We start from the raw sequence: 15,845 nt of genomic DNA on the forward strand, positions 1-15,845 counted from the left end.
CTGCCCCCACCCCCGCCAGCCTGATCACCCCCAACTGCCCTCCCCTCCTGGCCTGATCGCCCCTAACCGCCTCTGCCTCAGCCCCACCACCATGACTTTGTCCGGAAGGACATCCAGAAGGTCTCCAGGTAGGTCTCCCGGTCTAATTAGCATACCCTTTTATTAGTATAGATTATTAGTATAGATGTGCCCTGACCATGTTTATTGGGACGACACTCTAACCAACTGAGCTGCCCAGCCAGGGCTCAAAGTGGTTTTACACCATTAAGTTTGAGGCGATTTATTATATGACAATAGGCAACTGACACAGACAATATCAAGTTCATGATATCAACATATTATAAACACAGAGTATCAAACTGGAGTCTGTTTTCAGGGTTAAAAGTTTTCATTTTTTTGATAAGAGGAAAACATGTAATTTTTTTATCTGAACTTCGTGCACTTATACAAAGAACAATGAAACTACTAGACTATAGTTTCAAGTACGATTTTAGAAAATACACATCATTCAAATGATGTTCCTTACAGACAGATTCTATACAGGCAGATGGCATGTCATTAAATCAGAACTCAGTACAGGTACAGGCATTTTCATGTCAGGGTGACTGAGTGGCATGATCTTGATATTTTGTTCGCTGAGACTTAATACAAGAAACTAGCTGAATATATATTCATTAAACTATCTTCTTATACCAAATATTTTAAGTGAGCTTTTGATAGACATTAAGTAGCTGTCAATGTGTGATTAATTCTTCTAATAAGAACACAAAAATGTAATACTTTATAAGGTTGGTTAAAGTTAGAATCATATATATTTATAGCCCCAAATCTACCTTTCTCTTAGAACTGCTCCAACTGAGATCACCAATATTCTTCAGTGCTCTATCCCTTGAAAATACCTTGGCCCTTAACTTATGTAAACTTAAACACCATCTATACAAATAATCCTTCCCTTTTAGTCACCAAGTACAGCCCACAGTCAAGGGCTAGAGAATTAAATTCCACCTCCTTGAAGGAGGGAAGTGTCTGCATATATTACCTGGAATTCCTCTGTACGAGATAAATAAGTGGGGGCACTTATTTATTCAATCACATATTTTAATCAGTATGGATTTAGGGATATTTACCATATATCTTGGGTTATAACCCAATATTATATTACTTATTTTTGCTCAGATTGTTCAAGCTGTGGTCATTGGGTACATGCTGGGGTCCAACCCCAGCAGGTCCAGGGGTCCCCAAAGGTGTGGACGGAGTCGGCGAAGAAGGAATGACCCGATGACAGCGTTCAGTTGATCAGAAGCCTAACCAGGATCTCTAGCCAAGTTCTGGTCAGGATCTCCAGCGAAGTTCTGGTTAGGATCTCCAGCCAGGTTCTGTGTCCATGTTCTCTTGCTAGGTTCTCCAGCCAGGTTCTCCAGGTTCTCCAGCCAGGTTCTGTAGCCATGTTCCCTCCCTAGGTTCTCCAGCCAGGTTCAGTCACCAGGTTCTAGTCAGGTTCTCTTGCCATGTTCTATCCAGGTTCTCTCGCTAGGTTCTGTCTCTAGGTTCTGTGGCCAGTTTCTGTCCAGGATCTTTTGCCATGTTCTCTCGCTAGGTTCTGTCTCTAGGTTCTGTGGACAGTTTCTGTCCAGAATCTTTTGCCATGTTCTCTCCAGCAAAGTTCTTCTGTCTCTAGGTTCTGTGTAGGTTCTGTGTCTAGGTTCTGTGTCCTGTTGTCTTGTTACATCTGTATTTAACCAGTTGATTCCAATCCTATCAATCTCTATTCCAAAGGTTAGGGCGTTTCTTACCTCCATTCCAGGGAGTAAAGATTATGTAGCTTAAGCATGATTGTTCGTAGTTAAAGTGATTAATTACCCGCCTGGCACTTAGTTAAGGGGTTTTATTCCCTCCCTAACTTCAGGGGAAAAATCCCTACCTGGGGAAACAACCTTTCTCAGAGAGGTGACCTTGGTTAAAACACATAGTGCCAAGAAGGTGAGCAAACATATTAAGAACAGTATGCCATATATGCCAGGTCCCTTGAAACAGCAAGGATGGACCGGCTCCCAGCAGGTACACTTTCAGAATGGCACTCTATCTTTTTGCCAAGACCCTATTCGTTTGGATTTTAAGCATTTTCTTACTTTCCAGCAATACAAAATGGTCCCTGCTCATTTGTATCTTCCCTGCCCCAGTGCTGGAATCAGACATTTTCCAAGGAGCTTTAGTCCTTTTTGTTGGATAACAGTATTAGAAATCAAAATTTGGGTACTTGGTGTGCTCAATACTACTGGGGTGTCATTATATCTAGGTCCTTTCAGTTGACAGAGCTAGAAAATCTCTGTATACTAGACCATATATATAAAGTGGCTGTATCCATATACATACATATCTATAATGTGTCTGCATCCATATCTATATTAAGCTAAACATGAGTTCATACTGATGTCTCTAACTCTAACCCAGTACTATATGGTTCTAGCATTTCCCTTGTGCATGGCTATCTGTAACCTCGCTCTCCAAAAGTGAGAAACCTGGATCGCACAATTCACTATCCATCTATTTCACACTAGTATATATGCATAATGTTTTCAGAATTGTTAGCTTACACTCTCCTAAATTTTTGGTCCAATGATTTTAGTCATTTCTTCTGAAAGTCTTATTAAGAGAATTCTCATTTTAGATGTATGTTCCGAAGATCTTTCACCTAAATCATCTGTTCTCTCTCTAGACATTCTACCTGGGTGATCTTTCGTATCCATGACTACCTTCCAATGCTGATATTTGTGGGCTTTCAAGGAAGGGAAATGGGTTTTCGTCAGTTTTTTGTTTGGTTGGTTGGTTTTTGGTAAAAGGGTTGTTCCCATCTCCCTAGCCTAGAAACAAAAAATTAGCAAAGATAGTTTTCAACTGAGTAATCCATCATGGCCACTCTAGGTAGTCTGGCACCATAACATTCAGGAGGCTGTAGAATAATTTTTTTTATTATTATTATGAGGCTTTAACATGCTGAGATGAGGCTATCAAGAAACCTGATATATAAAAAAATCCCCACAAGAATTTGGCTACATAGCAATCATTCAACCCCTTTTAAAATATATTTTTTATTTAAAATATTTACAAATGCATTCTCTTTTTCTTACTTTTCCACCTCCAAGAGGTATTTCAGTCTCTCCTTTACCTACCAGCACTGAGGAGATTTGCAAAGTCCTATATATCCAAGTCTAAATATGTGTGAACTCTGGACTTGACCATTTTAAAGGAAGTACTGAACGAAGTGAAAGGAAAATGCAAACTAACTTTGCTTGAGATAGAATGACTAAAATAATGCATGTTATTACAGTTAATTTGCATATAGACTATAAACTAGTGGGAAGTAGCGATGTGAAAACAAAAGCTAGATTAAGAACAATGGGCCTCAATAAGAGTAAAGAATAAGCCACCTGAGACAAGCTGGACAAAAGCCAAAAATATGAAACATATACCCAGGGCCATATTATTGCAAAAGTAAAGTGTAAGAAACAGGTTTTTCTGCTTTCCCAAAATAAATATCCCTGATTAGCTAAAAATTCTATAGTGTTAGTCACAATAAAGATTCACTCACTAAAATGTCACAACATAAATACCAAGAGAATTTAATTATTTTTTTTAAGTATATATATTTTTACTGATTTTTTGCAGAGAGGAAGGGTTAGAGAGTTAGAAACACCGATGAGAGAGAAACATCGATCAGCTGCCTCTAGCACACCTCCTACTGGGGATGTGCCCGCAACCAAGGTACATGCCCTTGACCGGAACTGAACCTGGACCCCTTCAGTCCGCAGGCCGATGCTCTATCCACTGAGCCAAACCAGTTAGGGCGAATTTAATTATTAACACAATGATCCTGCCTGGCCAGTGTGGCTCAGTTGGCTGAGTGCTGTCCCATGCACCAAGAGGTCGCTAGTTCGATTCCCTGCCTGGGTTGTGAGCTCAAACCCCAATAGGCAGCCTAACAACGTTTCTCTCTCCTCAATGTTTATATATCTCTTTCTCTCACTCTCCCTTCCTCTTTCTCTAAAATCAATTTTTAAAATATATATTTAAAACAATGATCCTTTTCCAGCTCTTACTGGTAAACAAGTTGATCATTTCTTTTGTTTAAATCAAAACTACTGAATATGACAACTAGAGGTGGAGAGGCAATCTGACTAGAACAATTTATAAAAATTATTATAAACTCTTAACCTAACCAGAGGTATCTAAAAAGCAGGTATTTATCTATCCAAATTAATGCTTAATAGAACTTCAGGCAACATAACAAAGTGAAATTAAAAAATCATCAGACAATGTTGGTGAAGATATATTTGTGTAAAGTCCATCATCTGCCTTGTCTGAAATCAGCTCCCATAAATGGATTCTGTCCCATAATTTTCCTCTAATTCTAAGTCTTCAAATACTTAAAAACCCTATGGCTTCTAAGAATTGTATTCCTGAAGAGCAGGGGAAGGAGTCTGTGATATTAAGTAGGACTGGGAAAAATGACTTCCAATTGTACTTATATAAATGATTAAATTGTAATTGGAGAAAAACCTTGGATAAATGAAATATTAAGCAGGAAATTAAGAAATAAGACTAAGAAAAATGAGTCTGTATACTTTTCTCAGGCTTACATGACACTTGTTCTCTCATTATGACCTATCAAGTATCAGCAAATGTAGTAGAAAGACATAATCTATTTAACATCTTTAAAAATACATGATAAAGTAAACCTAAAACTAATACAAAATAATGTTGAGTGCAAACTGTAACTGAAATATAAAAAATTTAAAAAGATGATAAATAATAAGTATAATAATAAATAATAAATGATTTTTTAAAGCTGGTCAGATACAGTAAAAACAAATGGGAGAAGGATATTGATGAGAAGATGGAAGGGCAGTCAATGAAGATGTCGTTTGAAATGAATGAATACCCCAAATGCAAATAATCTACCTACAGATGATCATGGCTTGACCATACATATAATTAAGGTAAAATATATCATTCTGTATTAACATATGCAAAATGTTAAGAGAGTGCCTGGAACATGTGTTCACTTTACAACTATTAATTTATAACACCCACTGTTTATAGTTTAAAGTAATTCTAAAAACTCAATCTTACCCTCTCCTAAGGGTATGAGTACTACATATTTTAAGGTAAATGCAATTTAAATATATTACTTCTTTCAGATCTTTCTTTAAAAGCAAGATTTATCCTCCAATTACAATGTGTTAGCCTATAAATTATGAGAGAACATTATATTGTTATTAATTAAAGTTTTACTTCAACCTTTTTATCCTTTACAATATTTAGCCTACTTCCAATCTATTTTAATACCTGGCCAAAACCATAACTCAGTGTACATTTTCATTATAGCATCTTCTTTTTTTTTTTTTTTAAATGAGTTTTGTTGTGTGTTTTTTTTTAATATATTTTATTAAAATTTTTTTAAGATTTTTTACAGAGAAGAAGGGAGAGAGAGGGAGAGTTAGAAACATCGATGAGAGAGAAACATCGATCAGCTGCCTCCTGCACATCTCCTACTGGGGATATGCCCGCAACCCAGGTACATGCCCTTGACCGGAATCGAACCTGGGACCTTTCAGTCCGCAGGCCGACGCTCTATCCACTGAACCAAACCGGTTTCGGTTATAGCATCTTCTTAATCAGGTGCCCTTCCTCCCATTTCTACACCACCCCCAAATCAGGATCCAACCTCTAGCTCCCACAGAGTTGGGTACTACAACTGGTGTACTCTCTTTGTAACTTCAAAATGCCTCTAATATGTGCCCTTATCAGATACCATTACAATACTTGTTGACATATCTACTGCCATTATAGTCTGAGATTTCCCTGAGGACAAGACCCATATTTTCTTTATCTTTATGAAGCTGTCACACAAAGCCTGATACTAAAGGCTTCTAAATGTTTGCTGAATGAGTAGCTCTATCTTTCAGAAATAAACTAAATATCAATAATTTAAATATAGTACAACTAGGTGAAGTAGTATAGTTATTGAATCATCATTATAAAAACAAAGTCATCACGAAAACTCAAAAATACATGTTTGAGAGGCTGTATATCATTGTGATTAAGGGCAAGAGAATTTGGAGTCAGTCCCAGTTTTCATTCATTCATGCAACAAATAATTAATGAGAGGCTACTTTAAGCTAGGCACTACTCGACCCTGCCCTCATAGAATTTACATTTCAGTGGGGAGAGGTAAACAATAAAATAAGTAAATTATATAGTATGTTAGAAGGTGGTATGCACTGGGGGTGGTTAGAAGATAACATGTAGCAGGGAAGAGAAATGTTAAGGGGAAGGGAGGGGGAAACTTGTGACACTAAATAGGATGATATAAGTACACATCCTTTACTCAAGGTGAGATTTGAGCAAAGACTTGAAGGAGTATGAGAGATATTCATGAAACTGCCAGAATGCTTTCCAGAGTGGCTGCAACATTTTACATTCCCATCAGCAGCTTCTGATTTCTCCACATTCTTGTCAACACTTGTTTTTATCTGACTTTTTAAATTCTAGCCAACCCAGAGGGTGTGAAGTGGTATCTCATTTTGGTTTGGATTTACATTTCTCTGACAGTTGTTTTTTCATACTCTTAACAGTGTCTTTTGAAGGTTGGAAGTTCTTAACTTTGTTGGAAGCCCAAGTTATGTTTTTTCTTTTCCAAGGATCATGTCCTCTGTGTTCTAAGAAATCTTTAGACTCATAGTCACAAAATTTTATACTATGCTTTTTTTTTTTTTTTGTAGAAGTGTTAAAGTTTTAGATTTTATTAGTTTTAGAATTTGGAGTTAATCCCTGCCAGAGCCTACCAGTAAGTAGCAAAAGTGTGTAAATAAGAAGTTAAAGCCAATAGGAAGAAGTGGGGCCTATATCTTACTGAAGAGAATACATGCTATCATTAAAGCATTCAAATTCAACAGATAATAACAACACTGTGTAGTCCAAACAAAATGGGTGCATGTGTGGTTGAGGGGGGTGTACAGGAAATAATCACTGGTATAAAAAGATATCTTAAAAATGAAAATAAGCTGGATAGAAAGAGGAGATTACATTGGGGGAAAAAGGGTTTTGCAGCAATGTAAACTGAGGGAGTAACAGAGAAAGGGAGGAAGATGACACTAACAGGTAGGAGAAGAGAAAAAAGGTCAGGTACCAGACCGAGAATTAAAAAGGGTTAGATCAAATTTTTTTAAGTGTATCTCTACTAATATAATTATTACTAACATTTCACAAGGGTGGCCATTAGTTAGGTTCAGTTAACAACAATGACATATAATTTTTTGCAGTTTAATGAACTTTTTGTCTCCACTCCCCCTCAAATAAAGGAAAAACCTATTCATATTCATAAAGAGAAAAAATGTATTTCATAGGTCAGGGTCCATCATGCCTTTATAACATGCAGAGCAAGGCTCAGTCTATTCACCACCAAGAGGCAGCACATAGGAGGTTATAAACTACTCAAAGGGTGACATTACCAGCTGGCTGGCTGACAGAACTTCCTCAGTGACAAAATGAAGAATTTCTTTCTTGAAGGAGATTCACTGAGAGTTTCTGTTTGATCTTTGTTTTTGTTTGTTGTTTGTTTTTAACTCCAGATCCAATGAAGAGTAATTATTTGCTTTGGAAAAAACACCAAAAAAATTCTGAATAAATTAGGAATCCAGACTGTAACTTCAGAAGTCCACCAAAATATTAATAGCTTTTGTGTAGAGACAGGAGAAGATATGGTTAGTTACTTGCTTATTTTACTTGCTCTGTGCTTTTTTTCTTCCTTTTATTTTTAAATATTTTCCCTATTTTCCACAATATTCTAATTTCCTTTCATAACAGGGGGACAAAAACAAGCAAGAATGCAAGCTAGCCTTCCTCCAAGTAATATAACATGAATCACCTCTAAGCTCTCAAAATACTAAAGGAGAAGTAAATTTAACAAAGGGTGCCAAAATAAATGTCCCTAAAATAAATTATTCCTAAATGTGCCTTTAATAATTTAGAAATCTCACAGGAAACATGTTTTTAATAATAATATTTTTTCAAATAAAAGATAAGCTCTTTCTCAATGTTAAACTAGATCTGACAGCTATAACGTACTCTGATGCCCCGAATTTGAGCAAGGGTCAAGATATGATAAGCTCCCTTCTGGCTTGCACACTTGCTTCTTTCTTTCAATGAATCGGTACGATCTCTTCTTTAAACTATGAATAGTTAGAAACATCGAAAGATGGCGGCATAGGTTAACGCTGGAGTTTGCTGCCTTGAACAACTACTTCAAAAGTGAAACTAAAAGACGGAACGGACATCACCCAGAACCACAGGAACGCTGGCTGAGTGGAAGTCCTACAACTAGGAGGAAAGAGAAACGCATACGGACACTCAGAGGAGGCGCAGTGCTGAAGTCAAATTCTGAGGTGCAGAGCTCGAGGAGCGGGCTGGCGGCGGAGGGCGCGGTTGGCGTTTTCAATCGGGAGGGAGTCGCAGACTCTGAGCTCCTGATACAGGCGAGTCTTTAGGGACCCAGACTCAAACGGGAGAAGCGGGACTGTCTGGCTTCGGTCAGAGCGAGTGCAGCTTTCTCTCCAAGGTTTGCAGCGGGTGCTGGGACTCGGAGAGGCAGAGCCCCTCGGGACGGGACTGAGAGCCACCATAACTGCTCTCTCCGGCCCACCCTGTTGATCCTGTGCGACCCGCCCCGCCCAAGCCCTGCACAGAGGCATTTGCCGGATAGCCTCAGGCAAAGGCTAGATTAGCACCTCCCTAGAGGACAGAAGTTCTCTCACTGCAGACACAGCTGATTCTCATAGCCACTTGGCCTGGAGGTCAAACCCTCCCTGGTATTAGCTACAACAATCAAGGTTTAACTACAAGACTGCGCACAAAGACCACTAGGAGGTGCACCAAGGAAGCATACCAAAATGCGGAGACAAAGAAACAGGACAAAATTGTCAATGGAAGATATAGAGTTCAGAACCACACTTTTAAGGTCTCTCAAGAACTGTTTAGAAGCCGCCGATAAACTTAATGAGATCTACAAGAAAACTAATGAGACCCTCGATCTTATATTGGGGAACCAACTAGAAATTAAGCATACACGGACTGAAATAACGAATATTATACAGACTCCCGACAGCAGACCAGAGGAGCGCAAGAATCAAGTCAATGATTTGAAATGCGAGGAAGCAAAAAACACCCAAACAGAAAAGCAAAATGAAAAAAGAATCCAAAAATGCGAGGATAGTGTAAGGAGCCTCTGGGACAGCTTCAAGCATACCAACATCAGAATTATAGGGGTGCCAGAAGATGACAGAGAGCAAGATATTGAAAACCTATTTGAAGAAATAATGACAGAAAATTTCCCCCACCTGGTGAAAGAAATAGACTTACAGGTCCAGGAAGCGCAGAGAACCCCAAACAAAAGGAATCCAAAGAGGACCACACCAAGACACATCATAATTAAAATGCCAAGAGCAAAAGATAAAGAGAGAATCTTAAAAACAGCAAGAGAAAGAAACTCAGTTACCTACAAGGGAGTATCCATACGACTGTCAGCTGATTTCTCAACAGAAACTTTGCAGGCCAGAAGGGAGTGGCAAGAAATATTCAAAGGGATGAATACCAAGAACCTACAACCAAGATTACTTTATCCAGCAAAGCTATCATTCAGAATTGAAGGTCAGATAAAGAGCTTCACAGATAAGGAAAAGCTAAAGGAGTTCATCACCACCAAACCAGGATTATATGAAATGCTGAAAGGTATCCTTTAAGAAGAGGAAGAGGAAGAAAAAGGTAAAGATACAAATTATGAACAACAAATATGCATCTATCAACAAGTGAATCTAAGAATCAAGTGAATAAATAATCTGATGAACAGAATGAACTGGTGATTATAATAGAATCAGGGACATAGAAAGGGAATGGACTGACTATTCTTGGGGGGGAAAGGGGTGTGGGAGATGCGGGAAGAGACTGGACAAAAATCGTGCACCTATGGATGAGGACAGTGGGTGGGGAGTGAGGGCGGAGGGTGGGGCGGGAACTGGGAGGAGGGGAGTTATGGGGGGGGAAAAAGAGGAACAAATGTAATAATCTGAACAATAAAGATTTAATTAAAAAAAATAAACTATGAATAGTTAATATAACTATTAGTTTTGCAGATTCACCTGACACTCATTATTCTAAACTTAATACCATGTTTACTTTTTACTAAATGACCATAGATGTTTTTCAATGTCAAAATCTAAGCCATAAAAAACTTAACTTTCTACTTATGTTTACATTTTATTACCCAGTATCCTAATTTTATTAATCTGTTAATATTATTCATTTAAGTCACAATTGCTATAGAGACTAGAATATTATTTGCTCCACAGACTTCAATCAAATAAAAATGAAGACTATTACCAATGCTTATGTGACTATGTTATTGCCAAGAAATTAAAATTTGCTATTTTTCAACTAAACTGGTCAAATGGATTATGACTGCCTTTATACGAGAATAAGTTAGTCACAGACCCTGAGCCACGCAGTTACAGGGGCCTGTTCATTTGATAGCACATATAAATGTATCCTTACGTATACTAAGTGCTTCTAGAGTTGGCCAGAGGAATTGCTGAACCTAATAACTGCTCACCATCTAGAACTAATGATCTCACCGTCCAGGAAGAAGGTGAAAGCCCTTCTGTCTCAGATGCTGAGGGCTCTACTTAGATAAGAGGGTGGCCTATATATGATCAATAAACTTCCTCCTAATTCTGACATTTTATGATAAGTGCAAAGGTGAATATGGCTTTGGTAAAGAAATTCCATTTAAGACCCACAAAATACTCATTAGCAGGGAGTCAAAGGTGAAACTAATGAAGTGGCAGAAAATCACATATTGATTAAAATATTAAATGAGGTGAACATGAAAGGTCTTACTGATGTGTATATTTAGAAGATAATGAACTTTATCTCTACTGCAAAAAGAATTGGAATCTACCTCACACCATATAGAAAAATTAACTAAAAATGAACCAAAGACCCAAATGTAAGTAATAAAATTTAAAGCTCTTAGAAAAGAAACATAGGCATTAATTTTTCATGACCTTGAGTTGGGCAAGGAATTCTTAGCTATGACACCAAAGCACAAGAAGGAAAAATAATAGATAAATTGGACTTCATTAAAATGTAAAACTTTTGTGCCTCAATGGGCTCACCATCAAGAAAGTTAAAATACAATCCACCTAAGGGGAAAATATATTTGCAAGTCATATATCTGATATGGGACTTATCAAGAACTCTCAAAGTTTAATAATAAAAAGACAACCAAATTTTAAAATGGGCACAAGATTGAAATAGACATTTCTTTATGAAAGATGTGCAAATGGCCAATAAGCATATAAAAAGATGCTCAACATCTCAGTCATTAGGGAAATGCAAATCAAAATTACAATGGATGGCTAAAATTAAAAAGTCATATAATAGCCCTAGCCAGTTTGGCTCAGTGGATAGAGCGTCAGCCTGCGGACTGAAGGGTCCCAGGTTTGATTCTCATCAAGGGCACATGCCTAGGTTGCCGACTCGAACCCCAGTAGGGGGTGTGCAGGAGGCAGCCAATCAATGATTCTCTCTCATCGATGTTTCTAATTCTCTCTCCCTCTCCCATCCTCTCTGACATAAATGAAAATATCAAAAATATTTTAAAAAGTCATAACCGATTTGGCTCAGTGGATAGAGCATCAGACTGCAGACTGAAAGGTCCCAGGTTCGATTCCGGTCAAGGGCATGTACCTTGGTTGTGGGCACATCTCCAGTAGGGAGTATGCAGAAGGCAGCTGATCGATGTTTCTCTCTCATCAATGTTTCTGACTCTCTATCTCTCTCCCTTCCTCTCTGTAAAAAATCAATAAAATATATTTTAAAATATATATATATTTTAAAAAGTCATATAATAAATATCTGCAAGGATATGGAGATCATAAATGAGTGAGATCATGTGGTATTTTTCCTTCATTGACTGGCTTATTTCACTTAGCATAATGCTCTCCAGTTCCATCCATGCTGTTGCAAATGGTAAGAATTCCCTCTTTCTTACAGTAGCATAGTATTCCATCGTGCAGATGTACCAGTTTTCTAATCCATTCATCTACTGATGGGCACTTAGGCTATTTCCAGATCTTCGCTATGGTGAATTGTGCTGCTATGAACATAGGGGTGCATATATCCTTTCTGATTGGTGTTTCTGTTTCCTTGGGATATATTCCTAGAAGTGGGATCACGGGGTCAAATGGGAGTTCCATTTTTAGTTTTTTGAGGAAACTCCATACTGTCTTCCATAGTGGCTGCACCAGTCTGCATTCCCACCAACAGTGCACAAGGGTTCCTTTTACTCCACATCCTCTCCAGCACCTGTCGTTTGTTGATTTGTTGATAGCCATTCTGACAGGTGTGAGATGGTACCTCATTGTTGTTTTGATTTGCATTTCTCAGATGATTAGGACTTTGAGCATGTTTTCATATGTCTCTTGGCTTTCTGAAGGTCCTCTTTTGAAAAGTGTCTATTTAGGTCCTTTGTCCATTTTTTTATTGGATTGTTTATCTTCCTTTTGTTAACTTCTATGAGTTCCCTATAAATGTTGGAGATTAAATCCTTATCGGTGATAACATTGGCAAATATGTTCTCCCATGCAGTGGGCTTTCTTGTTGTTTTGTTGATGGTTTCTTTTGCTGTGCAGAAGCTTTTAATTTTGATGTAGTCCCATTTGTTTATTTTCTCTTTAGTTCCCATTGCCCTAGGAGCTGTATAGGTGAAGATATTACTTCAGCATATGTCTAAGATTTTGCTGCCTGTGTATTCCTCTAATATTTATGGTTTCCTGTCTTACATTTACGTCCTTTATCCATTTTGAGTTTATTTTTGTGTATGGTGTAAGTCGATGGTCTAGTCTCATTTTTTTGCATGTATCTATCTAATTTCCCCAACACCATTTATTGAAGAGACTGTCTTGACTCCATTGTATGTTCTTGCCTCCTTTGTCAAATATTAATTGAGCATAGTGGTTTGTGTCGATTTCTGGGTTCTCTATTCTATTCCATTGGTCTCTATGTCTGTTCTTGTGCCAGTACCAGGCAATTTTGAGAACAGTGGCTTTGTAAAACAGCTTGATATCTGGTATTGAGATCCCACCTACTTTGTACTTCTTTCTCACAATTGCTGCAGCTATTCAGGGTCTTTTTTTATTCCAGAGGAATTTTTGGAGAGTTTGTTCTAGGTCTGTGAAATATGCCATTGGTATTTTATAGGGGAGTACATTGAATCTACAGATTGCTTTGGGTAGTATGGACATTTTAATGATGTTGATTCTACCAACCCATGAATACAGTATGTTCTCCCATCTGTTATGTCTTCCTCTATCTCTTTTTCACTGTCCTGTAGTTTTCCAAGTACAGGTCTTTTACCTATTTAGTTAAATTTATTCCTAGGGATCTTAATTTTTTTGGTGCAATGGTAAATGGGATTGTCTTTTTAATCTCTCTTTCTGTAAGTTCACTATTGGTGTAGAAAAATGCCATAAATTTCTTGGCGTTAATTTTGTATCCTGCTACATTGCCGAATTCACTTAATAAGTCTAATAATGTTTTGATGGAGTCTTTAGGATTTTCTATGTACGGTAACATGTCATCTGCAAATAATAACAATTTTATGTCTTTTCCAATTTGGATACCTTTTATTTCTTCTTCTTGTTTAATTGCTATGGCTAGCACTTCCAGTACTATGTCTAACAGGACTGTTGAAAGTGGGCATCCCTGTCTCGTTCCTGTTCTTAGGTGAAATGGTTTTAGTTTTTGCCCATTGAATATGATGCTGGCTGTAAGTTTGTCATATAAGGCTTTTATTATGTTGAGGTAAGATCCCTCTATTCCCATTTTGCTGAGGGTTTTTATCAAGAAAGGGTGTTGGATTTTGTCAAATGCTTTTTCTGCATCAATTGATATGCCTATGTGATTTTTATCTCAATTTGTTTATGTGATGTGTCACATTTATTGATTTGCGAATATTATATCACCCGTGCATCCCCGGGATAAATCCGACTTGGTCATGGTGTATGATCTTTCTGATGTAATGCTGGATCCAATTTGCTAGAATTTTTGAGGATTTTGGCATCTATGTTCATGAGGGATATTGGCCGTAAGTCTCTTTCATTGTGTTGTCTTTATCTGGTTTTGGTATTAGGATAATGCTGGATTCATAGAATGAGCTTGGAAGTGTTCCTGCCTCTTGAATTTTTTGGAATAGTCTGAGAAGGTTAGGTTTTAGTTCTTCCTTGAAATGTTTGGTAAAACTCCACTGTGAAGCTGTCTGGCCCTGGACTTTCGTTTGCTGGAAGCTTTTTGATGACTGCTTCAATTTCCTCCATAGTTATTGGCATACTGAGATTTTTAGATTCTTCCTGATTGAGTTTTGGAAGGTTGTGTTTTTCTAGGAATATGTCAATTTCTTCAGGTTGCCTAGCTTGTTGGAATAGAGTTGTTCATAGTATTTTTTAACAATCCTTTGTATTTCTGTGGGGTCTGTTGTCATTGGAATTGTACATTTTAAAATGGTGACTTTATGGTATATGAATTATTAACTCAATAAAAATATTAATAAGTAAAAATAAATGGGAAATCTTTCTTGGGAATATCACAATGAAATTCTAGATATTTCACCATAGGAAATATAATATGACAACATGAATCAGAGTCACAGAAGAATTGCAAGAAGCAGAGTGCCAAGAAAATGTGATCAGGTCAAGCCCTGGGACTTTCTGATAAACACTTTACCAAGGCTTAGCAAGAACAAAGCACATATTCCTAAAACTCTGTATGTCTGCATAGGGCAGGCATTAGTCATCAATCACAACAATTCTCTGCCATTAAGCTGGAAATGGTCATAGATCTCTTCTCAACACAGTTCTCCATACACTCATTACCAATTTACCATAACAAATTGCTACAAGTTATAAATTGATAACAAACTGCTGAAGGTTAGACTTAAAAGTACTAACTTCATACCTATTTCTTTCTTAGTCTATTACACATGCAAATACTAGTGATCAGCACTTTAATGGTATTATTCATCATAAAATACTTCAGACATACAAAAAGGCATTGAAAATAATTTTAACATATATGACATACCCACAACCTAGCTAAAGAAATATAACATCACAAATTCAGTTAACACTCCCCCTACTTTTAATAAAAGAACTGTGACTATGCTCTTGCTCTCTCACTTAAAAATATTTGGATTAAGCCTACCTATATGGCCCATGAAGTAAAACTAAGACATCACTATTCACCCAGCAACTCTTAAGCGACCACTGACATTTACCACACATAAAATTTATATCACTGTCAATTTTAACAAGAGACGGAAACTCTCCCACATGTCAACAGCAATAGTAATGGAAACAAGAAGTTAGAAAATGACTGAAGAGTTCTTTCCATCCAAACTTTTCACTATTATTTAGCCAAAGGCAAAGGCCTGTACTGTCAAACCAGCACACTTCTCATTTTAACATCTATAATATTTTTCAAGGAACTTTCACACACAATTTTTCATTTACCCTACAAGATAGATAAGGCAGCTATACTTATACCCCTTTTCACAGATACTAGAGGGCTAGTGTATGAAATTAGTGCATGGGTAGGGTCTCTAGCGGCTGCTGGCTGGCGGCCAGGGCCTCCCATCCCTGGGGCCTCCCTTCCCCAGCCGCCAGCTGCCAGCCGGGGCCTTTCTTCCTTCCACACTGCCCCCTGGTGGACAGCGCACATCATAGTGAGCAACTGAA

At 37.6% G+C, this 15,845-nt stretch overlaps 1 protein-coding gene across 9 annotated transcripts in view; it reads right to left on the bottom strand.

Moving 5' to 3' along the window:
- The window catches only part of NCOA1 (nuclear receptor coactivator 1), a 172,236-nt gene that overhangs the window by 133,961 nt on the left and 22,430 nt on the right, over window positions 1–15,845 (bottom strand). For 2 of the 9 annotated variants that reach the window (XR_004971916.1, XM_036335187.1), the window contains exon 1: window positions 7,512–7,973. The exons of 2 other annotated variants lie outside the window; for them this stretch is intronic. The gene's annotated coding sequence lies outside the window, so the exon portion shown is untranslated. Of the gene's footprint in view, window positions 1–7,511; window positions 7,988–15,845 lie in introns of those variants that run through there. 5 more of the 9 variants (XM_036335193.1, XM_036335192.1, XM_036335191.1 and 2 more) reach the window with 5 other exon arrangements.

The sequence above is a fragment of the Myotis myotis genome, unplaced genomic scaffold, assembly GCF_014108235.1.
Source record: "Myotis myotis isolate mMyoMyo1 unplaced genomic scaffold, mMyoMyo1.p scaffold_m19_p_14, whole genome shotgun sequence".
NCBI classification, from domain to species: Eukaryota; Metazoa; Chordata; class Mammalia; order Chiroptera; family Vespertilionidae; genus Myotis; species Myotis myotis.